The sequence below is a fragment of the Schistocerca gregaria genome, chromosome X (genome assembly GCF_023897955.1).
Source record: "Schistocerca gregaria isolate iqSchGreg1 chromosome X, iqSchGreg1.2, whole genome shotgun sequence".
Taxonomy (NCBI): Eukaryota; Metazoa; Arthropoda; class Insecta; order Orthoptera; family Acrididae; genus Schistocerca; species Schistocerca gregaria.
The window spans coordinates 671019746-671041886 of NC_064931.1; the positions used below are offsets into that span (position 1 = coordinate 671019746).

General features: G+C 45.0%; 1 protein-coding gene and 1 non-coding gene across 3 annotated transcripts in view; both read left to right on the plus strand.

Annotated features, from left to right (window-relative positions):
* Positions 1-22141, plus strand: part of LOC126297578 (protein turtle homolog B-like) — a 476180-nt gene that overhangs the window by 255002 nt on the left and 199037 nt on the right. The gene's annotated exons all lie outside the window — the stretch shown is intronic.
* Positions 9725-9799, plus strand: Trnas-cga (transfer RNA serine (anticodon CGA)). Its single transcript has one exon. It is a non-coding gene; the product is annotated as a tRNA-Ser (tRNA).

Sequence of the window (22141 nt, forward strand, 5' to 3'; positions counted from 1 at the left end):
GATGGATGGACGATCTTCACCGTCAGCTTCTTGCCCTGCTGTTGCGGCTGGACATTATATTTCCGGATGTGTACCCGCTATTTTCCGCAGACGCGCTGTGAGGCGCAGCGGTCTTTGTTACGGTTAGCACATTTCGCTTTGTAGGTGCAGGGGAGGCTGCAGTCGGTGGTTCGATGGTCTCTAGGGTACTTCAGGCTGCAAGCTGACATCTGTCAATAATTTACCATGTGCTTGAAGTTTGACAGTTTTTGCAATGTGTCGGCCGACCCTTGGACAGATAATCTTCAATGCGCACTCTCGTGTAGAGAAGATAACGGATGTCGTAGATTTTACGGTTGTCTTTTGCCTTAGGAAGACTGACACAGTAGGTGAGTAGCCTAAGTCACCAGTGACTTGATCTCCTTCTCTCCTTTTATACTGGAACAGCCTGGCGTGGGGGAATCATTTTTCACTTAGTGCTTCCTGGAGTTGACGTTCTGTGACCTGTGCAGGTAGTCGTTTGATCAACACCTTAAGTTCCTTTTCGTCCTGTGGTTGGAGTGTGAAAAGCGGAAAGTCGTAGGTCTCAAAAAAATTTGAGAGCCTTTCTTTGATCCTTAAAGGACTCTAAATGCTATTTAATCCGATCCTTCTGGAAGATGGGCATCAAGATTCCGGAGGGTAGTAGTTGTAGCGCATTACTCAGTTCCACATACATCTACATCTACATCCATACTCCGCAAGCCACCTGACGGTGTGTGGCGGAGGGTACCCTGAGTACCTCTATCGGTTCTCCGTTCTATTCCAGTCTCGTATTGTACGTGGAAAGAACGATTGTCGGTATGCTTCTGTGTGGGCTCTAATCTCTCTGATTTTATCCTCATGGTCTCTTCGCGAGATTTACGTAGGACGGAGCAATATACTGCTTGACTCTTCGGTGAAGGTATGTTCTCGGAGCTTTAACAAAAGCCCGTACCGAGCTACTGAGCGTCTCTCCTGCAGAGTCTTCCACTGGAGTTTATCTATCATCTGCGTAACGCTTTCGCAATTACTAAATGATCCTGTAACGAAGCGCACTGCTCTCCGTTGGATCTTCTCTATCTCTTCTATCAACCCTACCTGGTGCGAATCCCACACTGCTGAGCAGTATTCAAGCAGTGGGCGAACAAGCGTACTGTAACCTACTTCCTTTGTTGTCGGATTGCGTTTCCTTAGGATTCTTCCAATGAATTTCAGTCCGGTATCTGCTTTACCGACGATCAACTTTATATGATCATTCCATTTTAAATCACTCCTAATGAGTACTCCCAGATAATTTATGGAATTAACTGCTTCCAGTTGCTGACCTGCTATTTTGTAGCTAAATGATAAGGGATCTATCTTTCTATGTATTCGCATCACATTACACTTGTCTACATTGAGATTCAATTGCCATTCCCTGCCCCATGCGTCAATTCGCTGCAGATCCTCCTTCTTTTCAGTACAATTTTCCATTGTTGCAACCACAGCATCATCTGCAAAAAGCCTCAGTGAACTTCCGATGTCATCCACCAGGTCATTTATGTATATTGTGAATAGCAACGGTCCTATGACACTCCCCTGCGGCACACCTGAAATCACTCTTACTTAGGAAGCACCACAGCATCATCTGCAAAAAGCCTCAGTGAACTTCCGATGTCATCCACCAGGTCATTTATGTATATTGTGAATAGCAACGGTCCTATGACACTCCCCTGCGGCACACCTGAAATCACTCTTACTTCGGAAGACTTCTCTCCATTGAGAATAACATGCTGCGTTCTGTTATCTAGGAACTCCTCAATCCAATCACACAATTGATCTGATAGTCCGTATGGTCTTACTTTGTTCATTAAACGACTGTGGGGAACTGTGTCAAACGCCTTACGGAAGTCAAGAAACACGGCATCTACCTGTGAACCCGTGTCTAAGGCCCTCTGAGTCTCGTGGACGAATAGCGCGAGCTGGGTTTCACACGACCGTCTTTTTCGAAACCCATGCTGATTCCTACAGAGTAGATTTCTAGTCTCCAGAAAAGTCATTATACTCGAACATAATACGTGTTCCAAAATTCTACAGCTGATCGACGTTAGAGATATAGGTCTATAGTTCTGCACATCTGTTAGACTTCCCTTCTTGAAAACGGGGATGACCTGTGCCCTTTTCCAATCCTTTGGAACGCTTCGCTCTTCTAGAGACCTACGGTACACCGCTGCAAGAAGGGGAGCAAGTTCCTTCGCGCATTCTGTGTACATTCGAACTGGTATCCCATCAGGACCAGCGGCCTTTCCTCTTTTGAGCGATTTTAATTCTTTCTCTATCCATCTGTCGTCTATTTCGATATCTACCATTTTGTCAATTGTGCGACAATCTAGAGAAGAAAGCACAGTGCAGTCTTCCTCTGTGAAACAGCTTTGGAAGAAGACATTTAGTATTTCGGCCTTTAGTCTGTCATCCTCTGTTTCAGTACCATTTTGGTCACAGAGTGTCTGGACATTTTGTTTTGATCCACCTACCGCTTTGACATAGGACCAAAATTTCTTAGGATATTCTGCCAAGTCAGTACATAGAACTTTACTTTCGAATTCATTGAAAGCCTCTCGCATAGCCCTCCTCACACTACATTTCGCTTCGCGTAATTTTTGTTTGTCTGCAAGGCTTTGGCTATTTTTATGTTTGCTGTGAAGTTCCCTTTGCTTCCGCAGCAGTTTTCTAACTCGGTTGTTGTACCACTGTGGCTCTTTTCCATCTCTTACGATCTTGCTTGGCACATACTCAACTAACGCATATTGTACAGTGGTTTTGAACTTTGTCCACTGATCCTCAACACTATCTGTACTTGAGACAAAACTTTTGTGTTGAGCCATCAAGTACTCTGAAATCTGCTTTTTGTCACTTTTGCTAAACAGAAAAATCTTCCTACCTTTTTTTAATATTTATATTTACGGCTGAAATCATCGATGCAGTAACCGCTTTATGATTGCTGATTCCCTGTTCTGCATTAACTGATTCAAATAGTTCGGGTCTGTTTGTCACCAGAAGGTCTAGTATGTTATCGCCACCAGTCGGTTCTCTGTTTAACTGCTCAAGGTAGTTTTCAGATAAAGCACTTAAAAATATTTCACTGGATTCTTTGTCCCTGCCACTCGTTATGAACGTTTGAGTCTCCCAGTCTATATCCGGCAAATTAAAATCTCCACCCAGAACTATAACATGGTGGGGATATCTACTCGAAATATTTTCCAAATTATTCTTCAGGTGCTGAGCCACAACAGCTGCTGAGCCCGGGGGCCTATAGAGACATCCAATTACCATGTCTGAGCCTGCTTTAACAGTGACCTTCACCCAAATCATTTCACAATTCGAATCTCCGTCAATTTCCTTCGATACCATTGAACTTCTTATCGATATAAACACACCTCCCCCTTCACTGTCCAGCCTGTCTCTGCGGTATACATTCCAATCTGAGTTTAGGATTTCATTACTGTTTACATGTGTTTTCAGCCAACTTTCTGTCCCTAGTACTATATGGGCGTTGTGACCGTTTATTAATGAGAGCAGTTCTGGGACCTTTCTATAGACGCTCCTGCAGTCTACTATTAGCACATTAATATTATTATTCCCTGTTGCATTTTGCCTACTCCTGCCTTGCCGCGTCTCAGGAGGCGTCTTGTCGGGCCTAGGCAGGGAATTCTCTAACCTAAAAAAAACCCATGTGCACTCCACACGCACTCCGCTACCCTCGTAGCCGCTTCCGGCGTGTAGTGCACGCCTGACCTATTCAGGGGGACCCTACATTTCTCCACCCGATAGCGGAGGTCGAGAAATTTGCACCATAGCTCTCCGCAGAATCGTCTGAGCCTCTGGTTTAAGCCTTCCACTCGGCTCCAAACCAGAGGACCGCGATCGGTTCTGGGAACGATGCTACAAATAGTTAGCTCTGATTCCACCCCGCGAGTGAGGCTTTCCGCCTTCACCAACTCCGCCAACCGCCTGTACGAACTGAGGATGACCTCTGAACCCAGACGCCAGGAGTCATTGGTGCCGACATGAGCAACAATTTGCAGTCGGGTGCACCCAGTGCTCTCTATCGCCGCCGGTAGGGCCTCCTCCACATCTCGGATGAGACCCCCAGTATAATAAATCGTCGCTGGTGGAACACGTTTAGTTTTGTTGCGTCAGAACCAGCAGCGGTTTGTTGTTCCGACGTTCCTAGTTCGAGGTTCGGTGTCTGGGTGGAGCCGTCCTTGTTGTCATCTCTGGGGGTAATAAGTGTGAACCTACTAGCTGTCTCAGTCGTCTCAGCTGGTAGTTTCCGAGGCTTCGCATCTTCTTCAGAATTTCTCCGATAGTGCCGTTTGTGTCGCATTAGGGAGAAATCATCCGTTTCTGCAACACTGTCATCTCTTTCAATGATTCTTGGTCCATCAGCTCGATGTTCTCGCTGAGTTCCAGCGTTGTTGTCATATGCTGTTCCACGTCAGGTTCGACGTGAAAGACGCTACCTCGTGGACGGTACGAGTTTCCTTCATCCGTGAAAAATGGCTCTGATCACTATGGGACTTAACATCTGAGGTCATCAGTCCCCTAGAACTTGGAACTACTTAAATCTACCTAACCTAGAGACATCACACACATCAATGCCCGAGGCAGGATTCGAACCTGCGACCAGTTCCAGACTGAAGCGCCTAGAACCGCTCGGCTACAGCGGCCGCCTTCATCCGTGAAGGTTTCAATTTTGCGCAGCGAGGACGGCGTAGCGAGCACTCTTGTTTACCGGCAGAAGCGGGGGCTGGTGTCAGTTCTGTGCGTTGCTCTCTCGTCGACGCGGCGCCAGGCGGTTGCACAGCTCCGCCCGAGCGAAACGTTGAACTCTCATAAACCATTTCCATAGTCTGTGTCGTCTGTCTCCAATCCCCATCTGCCGGTGCCCGAAGTCGTCATAAGGAGTGACCGATGGGGCCAGCAGCGGGGCAAATTCCCCCGGCCGGCTATCGACCCCCTTCCTGCGCGCGCCCTGCACGGTTTGCTGGCGTTAACATCGCGCTCTCGACTGTCTCTCCGTGGGCGGAGGATGCTTGCGTGGTATCACGTGAGCACGTTACCGTGCGGACGTCAATTAGTACCCGCGACCGCAGCGGTGTGTGCTGCAGCTTGCACACCACGCACCACGTTCTTGTTGGCTCCGGCGATGTACGAGCAAGTAGCGCGAGCGTGTTTACTTTGAACTTGCTCTTCGCTATGAGCGTATTTCCTCATCCAGTATTTCTGTCTTTGCGCAACTTATCCATCATTTACGAACTTACTTCCGCCTCAGCACCGCCGTAGGTGTAAGCGAGATAGTCTGGGCTCGCCACTGTTACGGAATGGCTAACTTATGGTATGAGGGGGAGCCAGGACTCCATCCTAACGAAGGCAGTAAGCTCACGTCTCCCAGTGCAGGCCAGGACTACTAAAGCAAAGCCAGGCAGTGCATTCAAAGCGAGAGCTTTTAAACCGATTAAGGGGAGGTTTACTATCTTTTGGTTCCAAAAATCGATATTTTTTAAATTGCATTTTTGGATCCATAAAAGTGCTTGAATCCATCCCTGAAACGGTTTTTCCGAAACGGAACGGAAATGTTTGTTATTCGAGATGGAACAAAAAAATGCACATGCCTGAAATCGGCCTTTTTCACTCACCAGTTTTTTTTTTCTTTCGGATGACGAGTTATTGTACCGGTGCTTGGAAGGAAACACACAAAATTCAAACGAAAGTTTGAACGCGTGTGTTTGGAAGTTAGCCCTCAAGCATTTGCATTCTGCTGCGAATACTATGGAGATGACTTTCCTGGCAGTGAGCACCTTCAACGAAGGGTATTCAGCAATTATGAATACCATGACAACGATGGACGTCACCCTGGGACTCTATTCGACGCAGTTCGCCAAGCATTCGGATGACCACTGGATTCAAGCGGCCGAAAACCGCTTGTCACCGGCCGCACGAGCGCCTCTGCAGCAGCGCAGGATGACGCAGACCGAGCAGAACGCCCTCTATGAGGAAGAGGAAGGACTAGTTTGTGGACCCGGGATACCAGATTGAATGTACGTTGCATAATATTGTATTTATATGTAGTTAAAGCTTCAAACGCGTTTTTCTCGAAATGACGTTTTTTTATCGCGTGGTATGGTAACTTCAAATCTACTGAACCGATTGGCATGATTCTTTGTTTCCGACGAAACTAAGTAAATTGTATTGGAGCTGTACCACTTTTATTCCGATCCATCAACTATAAATATTTTTACTTGGCCGACGAAGTCGATAATCGATGAAAAAACCCTATTTTTTTCAGATGGCCGCCATTTTGTTTCCTACAGTCCAAATAATTTAAGTGAGGTACAACTCCTAACGAATCTTATATACTTCGCTAGCGTCAACTCAATTTTGATTTCAGAGGAGTTGGCTGACCTGTGCAATACCGCCCGTGGAGGTCTACACCAAAATTTTGTTTCGTTCCGACAGCACTTCCGACTTTGCTCTTCGACATTTCCTGTCAAATTCATGTTTGTAGAGGAAATATCAATAAGCATTTTGACCAAATTTGACATTAATATCTGTAACACAGCCTGAGTAAAAAATTCTCAAAGATCATGTTTTTTTCGGGCCAAAGATAGTAAATCTCCCCTTAAGGTTGCACACTACTCACCGTTTAAGAATTACTAGTCATTGCTTCGCAATCTGCAGCACAGGTCAACCCACAAGAACATGATCGAGACGCTATTGACAGCCATTCGGCTCACTACTTTCGAGCTGCTGCAACGGAGCAACTCACCAAAACCGTTATCCAGCAACTACCAATCACTCAGCATACGACACATCGTGAAACAGATCATCACCAGGAAGAGGGACGCCCCTTCGATGGCGATGCCATCCCAACGACGACTATGAACGTGGGCTGCCTGAAAATGTGGAACATGAAGACGCTGACTTCAGGAGTGACGTGCCGGCGCAGAAAACCGCCCACGAAGGAGGTTTCATTATGGTGCAATATAAGGGCCAACATACATCTGGCTTGGTGCCATAGGATTTAAACTTTAGTAAGCGGCTAGTGGAGACACCAGAAACATCCAATCACTTCCAGCCCCTCATGCCACCTAGCGCCTAAGATGACTCCATACAAGAAGATCAACAGGACACTCGACCATCGTAACGGGAGCCCGCGGCGGCCGGTGCCCCAAGACCATTGAAGAAAATCACCTGTTACAATGTATTACACGGAAAAGCACCCTGAATTGGATTCGGTGCTAAAAACACAAATAGAGGGTACACTTAAGGTTGTATGCCAAGTGAACGTGTCCAAATACCACTTTGAAAGTTACTCTGATCAACAGAAAGCCATCGCTTTCTACCAAAACTTCAGACTGACTTTTTCACACATAAACTACCTGAAGACGAACGGTTCAAAATCGTTTTGAAAGTTCTTCAGTGTAAGTCCTTGTAGACGAATTGCCTAAGGAACTCCGTGGGAAAGGTTTTCCTGCAGCCACTCTCTCAGTATAGAAAACGAGAGAACCTGCTCAAGCACTTGCGGGTTCTTCTCATTTACGTCACCATTCTACCGAAAGACAAGGACAGCGACTCTATCTACAATCTTCACTGTGTCTGTGACACCAGGGTTTGGGTCGAAGCTTATTAAACCAAGAGGGACTACCTCAGTGTAAGTGATGCCAGCTCTTTGAGCACACAGAGAATTACCGCCGCCTCCCACCGAGCTACGTGAGATGTACAGGCTACCATCACTGTCAGGAATGCACACTAGCAAGTGCCTGAACTGTGAACAACAGCACCCTGTCACCTATACAGGAACTGCGCGAAGTATCAAAAATTGCTCCAAGCCTACCAACGACGAGCTGCTGCCCGAGCACAGCCTCCTGGGCGCACAACAGTCAGCAGGCCGACATACCAGGACGTGTACGCCTTATCTGTTGATCGAACACAGCCACTTTATACGCTGCACAGGCCTCAACAACAACAACCACCACCTCAGCGACATCGACATCTGCCACGAATTACTTCTCAGACTAGACGACAGACTTACGCACAAGCTGCCAGCCCTGAACATCACCAGCAACAACCGCACGACGAGCTTACCTCCTTCAGGGACCTATAATGCGAGCCATCACAGATATTGGGAAGTTGTTGACAGCGCTGCAACAAAAACTTAGAGTATATTGTCCCTAGTGAAGGATCTTGTTAAAGAGTTCGTCTCGCCTTAAAATGGCCCACAGGCAACATAACGCTCACCTCCGTTTTAGTATTTGGAACACTACTGGCTTGAAGACCGTAAAATGGGACTTGAATATTTAGGCACCACTCACCGGTTAGACGTCGTTCATATCTCAGACAGGCTTTTAACAGCAACGACGTGGTTCAAATTTCGTAACGTGGAAGGCTATCGGGCAGACAGAGTGGGCCGCTGGGGAAGGAGCACTGTAGTCTTTGTCAAAACACCTCTACTCACTCTGTTGAAGTCGTACCGCCAAATATGTCTTTGGAAGAGACAGCTGTCAGTCAACACAGCGGTTGGGAAAGTGACTCTTGTCGCGGAGTATCTCCCTCCATACAAGGATCTTATTCCGGATGACCCCCGCCAAATATTCCATACTTACGACGAGGTACTGCACGACGTCGATCTGGATGCTAAAAATACGACCTGGCATTCGTTGACCACCAACCCCCAGGTTCGCATCCTGTATAATATAGAACTAGAGTTGGATGCAGCTTTCTATGGTCCACCACAGCCGACCAGGATACCCTCTTCTCAGTGCCACAAGGTCGATGTACTAGAAATCACTATAGTTACGAATCTTCATCCAAACCTACGGCTGGTCACTATAAATGATCTTTCCTCAGCCCATCTGCCGTTTGTAGGCGTCACTGAACGTGGACTTCGTTCACGACCTCGCATAAGGAGAACAGTCGAGTGGGACCATTTCAGTTCTTACCTCAACAGTAACGTCCGGCCGTCCGTGACTTTGGACAGTAAGAAACGCTTGACGGAACTATTCAGATGTTAACCAATAAAATTCGGACGGCTAGTAAACGGGCGTCCACAGTGGTAGTCGTTCCGGAACCGAACGTCGAACCGTCTCCGCCACTGTTGAAAGAACCAAAGATCCATGGGGACAGGAGCAGGCGGTGCAGGAAGCGATGTCTAAATCCGGCCGAGAGACACGATATGGTCCGCCTTTCACGAGAGCCCTGCCGACGAGCGTTAGAAAGGAGACAAAGCAGTTGGGAGGACAAAAAGGCGCGATTTCTCCTCAACACCAAGGAAGGATGGCAACTCCTTCGACGACTCCGACAATCCATGCCTGCCAAACGTGCTATTCAAGGTTCTGGTGTCTTTGTGTATGATCCACTAGCGAAGGCTGAGCTTTATTCGCCTGTCTATGATCGGCTGATGCCGACTCCACAGCCACCAGCAAGGCTTGTCCAACAGCTTCGGCAAGAGGAAAACAGACTGCTGCCACTAGTCACTGACTTCCGACGGCGACCGACGCAGGGTCGCCCTCTCCTGACGACGCCACGGCAGGTCGAGAAAGTTGTCCACAAAATTAAGAACAGTTCTCCTGGCCAGGACTATAGCGGCGATGCTGAATTCAAACATCTCCCACGAATTACTCTGGTACTGCTTACTAGGATTATTAACAGCAGAAGTAAAGCTGTGAGTACCGGACGTGAGTCGTGCTTCGGTGGCTCAGTTGGTAGAGCACTTGCCCGCGAAAGGCAAAGGTCCCGAGTTCGAGTCTCGGTCGGGCACACAGTTTTAATCTGCCAGGAAGTTTCATATTAACAGCTTTCTTATATTGGTGTACTTCCCGGACACAAGAAAGATAGCTCACGTTATACCAATTCCGAAGCCTGAGAAAAATCATTCCCAACCAGACAACGGTCACACGATAAGCTTATTGCCTACTATGGGCAAAGTGCAGTAACGAATTCTCCGTAACAGCCTCACAGCTCAATTGTAACAACATAACATCACACGTCCACAACAGCTGGTTTACAGGCAACGTTGTCTGCAGATCTTCAGCTCATCCAGATCACTGAATTTATGCATACACACACACACACACACACACACACACACAAACGACGCTACGTCGTGGCGAGACCGGCGCCCCAGGATGCTGTCGTGACTGCTGGCGGCTTGACTGCACGCAGTACCTTTCCTCTTCTGTTTACAAACAACCTCCTAGATGAGGCGGGGGCCATATTTGGCTTGCAAAACGTACACGTCAATGTGGTGACCGGAATATGTAGGCGGCAGCCCTACATACTCAGTAGTATTAACTGTGTGGGAGGATATATGAGGCATAGTAAACTCTCAGCTGAAGTGCTCGATTAGAAAAGAAACTTCTTAATCAGGGTCAGTGTGGCTTCAGAAGATATTCAGCACTCCATAGCGTGGTACTTCTAGTGGTAAAACATTTAGAAAGACTACCACCCTAATTGAAACGACACTAGGTATGAGGAGGAATGAGGATTTCGTAGGGCCACGACGTTTGGATCACGGATTTACTGCAAAATTCGTACACTCGTAGTACTCCATGAGGACAATAAAATGTGTAAGCAGTAGCGCATACTTCTCAAGCGTTACTGAGAAAATCGCAAGATAATTTCGGTCGTGAAATAGATACTTGTGCGTGGCCATTTTTACCATGAAGCGCCTGGAGCCGAGTGGTAGCCGGCACGGCAGCTCAGCGTGTTCAGTCAGAGGGTTACGTGCCCTCTGTAATAAAAAAACTGAGTTAATCGATCAATAGCGAACTTAAAACGGTTGTCTTACGACGTCCGCCCCGAGCAGATGCAACGAACAAAAGCGAACAAAATGAGATTTAAAAAAAGTGGTTAGCGTTCAAGCTCCGTAATCTCTCGTTCCGTGGATAGAGTCCCGTTCGTCGTTTTTTTATCTCTAAAACAGTCATTTTCTTTACTATTTATATTACAATTGATATAATGGGAAAAATGCGTGTAATCGGATGAACTTTTATTAAATTTACAATGTTATTTGACAATCTACAAATTTTTATCGTCACAAGCAATATAGTATTCATAACTATCGACTAGTAAATGACCAAACGCATAAAGTGATACTGAAAATGTATGCTTGTCCGTGATCTGAGAAATCCCTTACACCTAGAAGGAGCCCAAAACGACTTGTTACCTCCAAGTGTTGACTGGCTCAGACGGCTTTCGAAAGATGTACAATTAATCGTCGCTTTCAACATTACGAGTACAAGTTGCAGGATGGTATTTTTCGTAAAAAACATGGAAAACATAAAGTTAAATGGCACCAGCTGCATAGAATAAATGCTATGTTTCCGCATACGCAAGATCCTTTGAGGTTTTCTGAGGAAAAACAAACGTCGTTAACATTTTCAGAAACCTCTCTTTTAGACGATAATGTGGATGTAAAACATGCATAACGCAGCATTTCCTTCTCATTCTCCTTCAATTAAATACGGACAACACGGACAAGCGTACATTTTCAGTATCACTTTATGCATTTGGTCGTTTAGTAGTTGATAGTTGTGAATATTATATTATTTGTGGTAATAAAAATTTGTAGACTGCCAAATAACATTGTAAATTTAATAAAAGTTCATCCGATTACATGTATTTTTCCCATTATACCAATTGTAATATAAATAGTAAAGAAAATGAATGTGTTGAAAATAAAAAAAACCTGGCAAACGGGACTCGATCCAGCGATCCAACGGCTACGGGGCTTGAACGCTAGCCACTTTTTTTTCTTTTTTTCGTTAGTGACCGTTGTGTTTGGTCGTTGCGGACGTCGCAAGACATCCTGTTCAAGTTCGGTGGTTGAGCCTTCCACTCAGTTTATTATTATTATTATTGTTATTACAGAGGCCAACCGGCTCTCTGACCGAACACGTTGAGCTACCGCGCCGGCCCCACTCCGCTGCCGCCGCTTCATGCTAAAAATGGCCACACACAGGTATACAGGGTGTTACAAAAAGGTACAGCCAAACTTTCAGGAAATATTCCTCACACACAAATAAATATAAGCCAAACTTTCAGGAAATATTCCTCACACACAAATAAATAAAAGATGTTATGTGGACATGTGTCCGGAAACGCTTAATTTCCATGTTAGAGCTCATTTTAGTTTCGTCAGTATGTACTGTACTTCCTCGATTCACCGCCAGTAGGGCCCAATTGAAGGAAGCTAATGTTGACTTCGGTGCTTGTGTTGACATGCGACTCATTGCTCCACAGTACTAGCATCAAGCACATCAGTACGTACCATCAACAGGTTAGTGTTCATCACGAACGTGGTTTCGCAGTCAGTGCAATGTTTACAAATGCGGAGTTGGTAGATGCCCATTTGATGTATGGATTAGCACGGGACAATAGCTGCGGCGCGATACGTTTGTATCGAGACAGATTTCCAGAACGAAGGTGTGCCGACAGGAAGACGTTCGACGCAATTGATCGGCGTCTTAGGGAGCACGGAACATTCCAGCCTAATACTCGCGACTGGGGAAGACCTACAGTAGAACGACGAGGACACCTGCAATAGACGAGGCAATTCTTCGTGCAGTTGACGATAACCCTAATGTCAGCGTCAGAGAAGTTGCTGCTGTACAAGGTAACGTTCACCACGTCACTCTATGGAGAGTGCTACGGGAGAACCAGTTGTTTCTGTACCATGTACAGCGTGTGCAGGCACTATCAGCAGCTGATTGGCCTCCACGGGTACACTTCTGCGAATGATTCATCCAACAATGTGTCAATCCTCATTTCAGTGTAAATGTTCTCTTTACGGATGAGGCTTCATTCCAACGTGATCAAATTGTAAATTTTCACAATCAACATGTGTGGGCTGACGAGAATCCGCACGCAATTGTGCAATCACGTCATCAACACAGATTTTCTGTGAACGTTTGGGCAGGCATTGTTGGTGATGTCGTGATTGGGCCCCATGTTCTTCCACCTACGCTAAATGGAGCACGTTATCATGATTTCAGACGGGATACTCTACCTGTACCGCACGGAGTGGCCGCGCAGTTAGAGACACCTTGCAGAGATTGAGCGACCCCTACCGTCGGAGGTTCGAATCCTCCATCGGGCATGGATGCGTATGGTGTCCTTAGCATAAGTTAGTTTAAGATAGTGTAAGTAGTGTCTAAGTCTAGGGAACGATGACGTCAGCAGTATGGTTCCTTAGGGATTCACACAATTCATTTTTCCTCCCCCCATGAACCATGGACCTTGCCGTTGGTGGGTAGGCTTGCGTGCCTCAGCGATACAGATAGCCATACCGTAGGTGCAACCACAACGGAGGGGTATCTGTTGAGAGGCCAGACAAACGTGTGGTTCCTGAAGAGGGGCAGCAGCCTTTTCAGTAGTTGCAGGGGCAACAGTCTGGATGATTGACTGATCTGGCTTTGTAACAATAACCAAAACGGCCTTGTTGTGCTGGTACTGCGAACGGCTGAAAGCAAGGGGAAACTACGGCCGTAATTTTTCCCGAGTGCATGCAGCTTTACTGTATGATTAAATGATGATGGCGTCCTCTTAGGTAAAATATTCCGGAGGTAAAACAGTCCCCCATTCGGATCTCCGGGCGGGGACTACTCAAGAGGACGTCATTATCAGGAGAAAGAAAATTGGCATTCTACGGATCGGAGCGTGGAATGTCAGATCCCTTAATAGGGCAGGTAGGTTACAAAATTTAAAAAGGGAAATGGATAGGTTAAAGTTAGATATAGTGGGAATTAGTGACGTTTGGTGACAGGAGGAAAAGGACTTCTGGTCAGAAGAATACTGGGTTATAAATACAAAATCAAATAGGGGTAATGCAGGAGTAGGTTTAATAATGAATAGGAAAATAGGAATGCGGGTAAGCTACTACAAACAGCATAGTGAACGCATTATTGTGGCCAAGATAGATACGAAGCCCACACCTACTACAGTAGTACAAGTTTATATGCCAACTAGCTCTGCAGATGACGAAGAAATTGAAGAAATGTATGATCAAATAAAAGAAATTATTCAGATCGTGATTAATAGTCATGGGTGACTGGAATTCGGTAGTAGGGAAAGGGAGAGAAGGAAACGTAGTAGGTGGATATGGACTGGGGCAAAGAAACGAAAGAGGAAGCCGCCTGGTAGAATTTTGCACAGGACACAACTGAATCATAGGTAACACTTGGTTCAAGAATCATAAAAGAAGTCTATATACATACAAGAAGCCTGGAGATACTGACAGGTTTCAGATAGATTATATAATGGTAAGACAGAGATTTAGGAACCAGGTTTTAAATTGTAAGACATTTCCAGGGGCAAATGTGGACTCTGACCACAATCTATTGGTTATGACCTGTAGATTAAAACTGAAGAAACTGCAAAAAGGTGGGAATTTAAGGAGAAGGGACCTGGATAAACTAAAAGAACCAGAGGTTGTACAGAGTTTCAAGGAGAGCATAAGGGAGCAATTGGCAGGAATGGGGGAAAGAAATACGGTGGAAGAAGAATGGGTAGCTTTGAGGGATGAAGTAGTGAAGGCAGCAGAGGATCAAGTAGGTAAAAAGACGAGGGCTAGTAGAAATCCTTGGGTAACAGAAGAAATATTGAATTTAATTCATGAAAGGAGAAAATAAAAAAATTCAGTAAATGAAGCAGGCAAAAAGAAATACAGACGTCTCAAAAATGAGATCGACAGGTAGTGCAAAATGGCTAAGCAGGGATGACTAGAGGACAAATGTAAGGATGTAGAGGCTTATCTCACTAGGGGTAAGGTAGATACTGCCTACAGAAAAATTAAAGAGACCTTTGGAGATCTGAGAACCACTTGTATGAACATCAAGGGCTCAGATGGAAACCCAGTTCTAAGCAAAGAAGGGAAAGCAGAAAGGTGGAAGGAGTATATAGAGGATCTATACAAGGGCGATGTACTTGAGGACAATATTATGGAAAGGGAAGAGGATGTAGATGAAGATGAAATGAGAGATACGATACTGCGTGAAGAGTTTGACAGAGCACTGAAAGACCTGAGTCGAAGCAAGGGCCCTGGAGCAGACAACATTCCATTGGAACTACTAACGGCCTTGGGAGAGCCAGTCCTGACAAAACTCTACCATCTGGTAAGAAAGATGTATGATACAGGCGAAATACCCTCAGACTTCAAGAAGAATATAATAATTCCAATCCCAAAGAAAGCAGGTGTTGACAGATGTGAAAATTACCGAACTATCAGTTTAATAAGTCACTGCTGCACAATACTAACGCGAATTATTTACAGACGAATGGAAAAACTAGTAGAAGCCGACCTCGGGGAAGATCAGTTTGGATTCCGTAGAAATGTTGGAACTCGTGAGGCAATACTGTCCCTACGACTTACCTTAGAATCTAGATTAAGGAAGGGCAAACCTACGTTTCTAGCATTTGTAGACTTAGAGAAAGCTTTTGACAATATTGATTGGAATACTCTCTTTCAAATTCTGAAGGTAGCAGGGGTAAAATACAGGGAGCAAAAGGCTATTTACAATTTGTACAAAAACCACATGGCAGTTATAAGAGTCGATGGGCATGAAAGGGGAGCAGTGGTTGGGAAGGGACTGAGACAGGGTTGTTGTCTCTCCCCGATGTTATTCAATCTGTATATTGAGCAAGCAGTGAAGGAAACAAAAGAAAAATTCAGAGTAGGTATTAAAATCCATGGAGAAGAAATAAAAATGTTGAGGATCGCCGATGACATTGTAATTCCGTCAGAGACAGCAAAGGACATGGAAGAACAGTTGAACGGAATGGATAGTGTCTTGAAAGGAGGATATAAGATGAACATCAACAAAAGCAAAACGAGGATAATGGAATGTAGTCGAATTAAGTAGGGTGATGCTGAGGGAATTAGATTAGGAAATGAGACACTTAAAGTAGTAAAGGAATTTTGCTATTTGGGGAGAAAATAACTGATGATGGTCCAAGTAGAGAGGATATAAAATGTAGACTGGCAATGGCAAGGAAAGCGTTTCTGAAGAAGAGAAATTTGTTAACATCAAGTATAGATATAAGTGTCAGGAAGTCATTTCTGAAAGTATTTGTATGGAGTGTAGCCATGTATGGAAGTGAAACATGAACGATAAATAGTTTGGACAAGAAGAGAATAGAAGCTTTCGAAATGTGGTGCTACAGAAGAATGCTGAAGATTAGATGGGTAGATCACATAACTAACGAGGAAGTATTGAACAGGATTGGGGAGAAAAGACGTTTGTGGCACAACTTGACCAGAAGAACTGATCGGTTGGTAGGACATGTTCTGAGGCATCAAGGGATAACCAATTTAGTATTGGAGGGCAGCGTGGAGGGTAAAAATCGTAGAGGGAGACCAAGAGATGACTACACTAGACAGATTCAGAAGGATGTAGGTTGCAGTAGGTACTGGGAGATGAAGAAGCTTGCACAAGATGGAGTAGCATGGAGGGCTGCATCAAACCAGTCTCGGGACTGAAGACCACAACAACACCTCTACCTGTGCTGCTAGAACATGTGCCTTTACAAGTACGACACAACATGTGGTTCATGCACGATGAAGCTCCTGCTCATTTCAGTCCAAGTATTCGTACGCTTCTCGACAACAGATTCGGTGACCGATGGATTGGTAGAGGCGGACCAATTGCATGGCCTCCACGCTCTCCTGACCTCAACCCTCTTGACTTTCATTTATGCGGGCATTTGAAAGCTCTTTTCTACGCAACCCTGGTACCAAATGTAGAGACTCTTCGTGCTCGTATTGTGGACGGCTGTGATACAATACGCCATTCTCCAGGGCTGCGTCAGCGCATCAGGGATTCCGTGCGACGGAGGGAGGATGCATGTATCCTCTGCTAACGGAGGACATTTTGAACTTTTCCTGTAACAAAGTGTTTGAAGTCACGCTGGTACGTTCTGTTGCTGTGTGTTTCCATTCCATGATTAATGTGATTTGAAGAGAAGTAATAAAATGAGCTCTAACATGGAAAGTAAGCGTTTCCGGACACATGTCCACATAACATATTTTCTTTCTTTGTGTGTGAGGAATGTTTCCTGAAAGTTTGACCGTACCTTTTTGTAACACCCTGTATATTTGACGACCGAAATTATCTGGCGATTTTCTTAATAATGCTTGAGAAGTACACGCTTTTGCTTACACATTCTGTTGTCCTAATGGAATACTACGAGTGTACGAAGTTTATAGTAAATCCGCGTTCCAAACGTCGTGGCCTCCCCTTGTCAGTCTTATTCCTCTCACCCCTTCCCACGATCGCTCTAGCTGTTATGGGCAGCAGAATGGTTTTCGGTAATAAATGCAACTTTGTCACAATCGTTAGTAGCACATCATCCAATAGGATGCATTAATGGGCGTTATTTAATGTTCCGTATTCCGTTAATTAACCAAGAAGAGTACATGTGTTAATTTTTATTACTGCTTTCATGCTTTCAATTCTGTTGAGCTGCGTATGGCGCGCAAATGTCTAAGTTCAAAATCTTCGATGAGGCTGGGAACATCTAACTTTGTTTAAAACTTGCTGTCTGATTGAATTGGTGTGCCAGGCAGGAACACAAAACTGGGACCTTTGCCTTTCGGAGGCAAGTACCCTACCGAGTGAGCTATTCAAGCACTACTCGAGACCAGTTCCAGCAGCTTTACTTCCTCCTGCACCTCGTCTCCTAAGGTACCCAGTTCGAGTTACTATCCGGCTCACAGTTATAATCTGACAGGAGCACTAATATCAGCACCCATTCCGCTACAGAATGAATATTCATTCCGCGATCATATCTGATGATTTTCTCACATTGTGGCTCGTTAAGAATATCAGGTAGACTGTGGAACCAACTAAAGTTCACTTTCTTAAGCCTCGTAATTATCTCCCCTCACTACACACGAGTTTTAAATTTGGTTCAAAGGTGCCTGTAATGATGCAAAAGCATGGTGCTCTGCGACACCACTCTCGGGCTCGGTGACGCTTCAAACAACAAGGTGTCGATAAACGCGCAAAAAAAGTGAGACGTCAGAAATTTCATGTGAGGTGGAAAGTGAGTTAATGATGTCACAATGACACCAAATTTCACCAAAATTCTACCCAACGCCACCGTGGACGTATCACACGATAGGAAAGCCTTCACCTCCCGTATTACCCACGTTTCACCACTTCTTTTGACGCCACTGCGATGTAGGTCAGAACCACGACGCTAGTGTCGAAATCATGAGGTTTTGTTATGGACGGCCGAGAAAAATGTTTCAGATACACAGATATAGTAGACACGGAAAGGCATCAGGAAGTGGCGTAAAGGGCGTAAATGAAACTACCTCTTTACTAGGGGCGTTGATTTCCAAACATCTCGGTGTTTAAAAGGGCATTTCACAGTGCCATGAGTAACAGGACGACGTTCTTGACAAACTTTAACATTGCTGGCAGTCCCTCGGACAATTCAGCTAAGGACACAACTGGCCTGCAACCCCACTGAACGTACTCGCACCTCTTTGGAGTGTAGCGCGATCACAAGTTTTGTTTTGATGTACAGGGTGGGACCACAATGAACCATTCAAAACCATTCGACGAAATTTGAACATGATTCGAAGCAGCAAAGGATGTTTCTGGTTTTTCAGCCCTCCTGTTCAGCACCCGCCTGTCGGGTGATTGCAGTGGAAGGGGGAGAGGGGCAAGAGGGGGCGGGGGGAGTTACCTGCACAACCTTTTTTGAGCATGTTAAAAGTGTACCTGTACAGAGAAAAACCGTGATGGATTCCTATGCACCTGCAGGTAGGCATCCCCTTGATGCCATTCAGCTGAGTAGCACTACACTGCTACTCTAGAGCCTGCTTGCAGGCATACGGAATCTTACGTGTGTCAAGCGGTTGCCTGCCCTTTGGCGTGTAGGAATCTGTCACTGGTTGTCTATGTACAGGTATATATCTTTAAGGCTCTCGGCAAAGGTGCACGGGTGGCACCGAAGGAGATGCCAAATTGGGGAGTCAAAGAGGGACGCTTTAGAATTTTATTCACAGGTGTCAATGTCTCAACACCTCTCTCCCTCCTCCTCCCGTCACCCACCCCCCTGATGAACTCGCAACACAAGGGTGTGAAACAGGAGTGCTAAGAAAAAGAATAAATCCTCTTTGCTGCTTCGGATCGCGTTTCTTCGAATGGTTTGAGCAATCCCTAGTGGTTTCACCCTGTACACCAGAGCAAAAATTGTGCTGCACTTCACGCCAAGGTGCGACTATTACTTGAATAGAGTTGCAGTGATAGGTTATCCTTACAGAAGGGCCGAATCTGAATCGCCCAGGCGATATCAGCAGTGCCAAAGTTTGCCAAGAACGTCATCCTGTTCCTCATCACACGGTCGACTGACGTTTTCGACTGCGAAGTGTGTGGCAACCAACGCACCAATAGACGATGTGTTTCCTTTGTCCCCCTTTATGCCACTCCCTGAGGGCTTTTTGTGTCGATTCTGAGCGGTGGTGTGTCTGAAACGTCTTCCTCGGCCTATTGTAATAAAATCACACGATTTATATCTTGTGCATTATCTTAAAAAAAAGCTACATTGGGTACTCTGATTTCACGCCATCTAAAGGGTATTCATGCATTTGAGCTACGATCGTGAATTGATGTTGCTCATCAACTATGACTCTTTCAGTAGGCATTAAGACTATCCAGAATATGTATCCAGTGCAGAAAGAAGTCAACAACATCCAGGACTCCATTCTCCACCTACAGAGGTACGAGAATGATGTGCTATTTAGCTTTATACTATGATAGTAGCTGAGTACCCAACGTTGCCCAGGTATACACGGGTATTTATTTCAATCTTCTAATAGGCCATCTCCCCCTAGTGGTTTCACCCTGTACACCAGAGCAAAAATTGTGCTCCACTTCACGCCAAGGTGCGACGATTACTTGAATAGAGTTGCAGTGATAAGTTATCCTTACAGAAGGGCCGAATCTGAATCGCCCAGGCGATATCAGCAGTGCCAAAGTTTGCCAAGAACGTCATCCTGTTCCTCATCACACGGTCGACTGACGTTTTCGACTGCGAAGTGTGTGGCAACCAACGCACCAATGGACGGTCGTCGTCGTCCTCCCCTCTATCTCTGTCCATGTCCTCTTCGCCTCCTCTGTCCATTTCCTCCGTCCCTTCTCTCTGTCCATCCTATACTCGCCCTCTCACTGACCATCTCCTCAACCCCCATCTCGGTCCATCCCTCCTCTCTCTGTCTCTCCATCTCATTTTCCCAGTCGTTCTCTCTCTGCCCATCTTTTCCACCCTGTTTCTGTCCATCTCCACCCCACCCCCCCCGGTCTCTCTGTCCATCTCTATGTATTCTCTCTGTCTTTCCCTCTCCTCCTTTTTATTTATTTATTTACACATCAAGTTCCGTAGGACCAAATTGAGGAGCAAATCTCCAAGGTCATGGAACGCGTCAGTACACTACATTACTACATAAAAGTAATAACAGATAAAAATAAAAGTTTTATGAAACAGAAAAAAGTCAAGCCATAAGTTTTAGTAAACGCAGTCAACAATACAAGAAGATTCAGCTTAATTTTACAAGGAACTCTTCGACAAAATAGGAGTGGCCCATGAGGAAACTCTTCAGTTTCGATTTGAAAGCGCGTGGATTACTGCTAAGACTTTTGAATTGTAGTAGTAGCTTATTGAAAATGGATGCAGCATTATACTGCACACCTTTCTGCGCAAGAGTTAAGGAAGTCCGATCCAAGTTCAGGTTTGATTTCTGCCGAGTATTAACTGGGTGAGAGCTGTTTATTCTTGGGAACAAGCTAATATTGTTGACAAGAAATGACAGTAAGGAAGAGGCCAATGTCAAAATACCTAGACTCGTGAACAATGGTCGACAAGTGGTTCGTGAACATACACTACTTATTGCCCGAACTGCCCGTTTCTGAGCCAAAAATATCCTTTTATAATGGGAGGAGTTAATCCATAATATAATACCATACGATATAAGCGAATGAAAATAAGCAAAGTAGACTAATTTTCATGCCGGACGATTACTCACTTCAGATACCGTTCGAATAGTAAAAATGGCAGCATTAAGTCTTTGAACAAGATCCTCGACATGGGCTTTCCACTACAGTTTACCATCTATCTGAACACCTAGTCATTTAACTGTTCAGTTTCAGTAATCATATCCCCATTTGTGAAATTAAAACGTCAGGTTTTGTTGAACTGTGTGGTAGAAACTGTAAAAACTGAGTCTTACTGTGATTTAGAATTAGTTTATTTTCTATAAACCATGAACTTGGGTCATGAACTGCACTATTAGAAACCGAGCCAATGTTGCACACAACATCCTTTACTACTAAGCTAGTGTCATCAGCAAACATAAATATTTTAGAGTTACCCGTAATACTAGAGGGCATATCATTTATATAAATAAACCTCCTCTGTCTGTCACCCCAACCCCAATAACAGGTTGGTGGTTCTTACTCCCACATTATTTCTTTACAGACAGTAACATCTGTACCAATTTTGGTTGAAATCTATCCAGGGATTTAGGAAGAGATTTTTATCCGCGGCTTTACTCGTGTACGAATGTCACATATATTTTATTTATATTCAACATGTCTCACACTAATCTGTACTCACAATTCACCTTCTTCTCTAGCGAATTTCGCCGATCAGTTTCGTTTTCACGCAGCTCAGTGTTTATGACATCTTATCCCTGAACTATGTGTCGTAAATTGATATAATTAAAAAAATGGTTCAAATAGCTCTGAGCACTATGGGACTTAACATCTCAGGTCATCAGTCCCTAGAACTTACAACTACTTAAACCTAACTAACCTAAGGACATCACACACATCCATGACCGAGACAGGATTCGAACCTGCGACCGTAGCGGTCGAGCAGTTCCAGACTGAAGCGCCTACCGCTCGGCCACCAGCTATAATTTTCCAGATACATTCAGTTGCGTACATGAATATTGTCTGCAGAGTACATCGCGAAACGTGTTAGTACTAAAGAAGTAATAAATTAAAACGTTAGCGATAAACTTTTTTCCTTTCATGATTTCGTGGGGAGTGTCGCGAGAAAATGCTTTGTTAAGGTTTATATGTGAAGCTTGTTG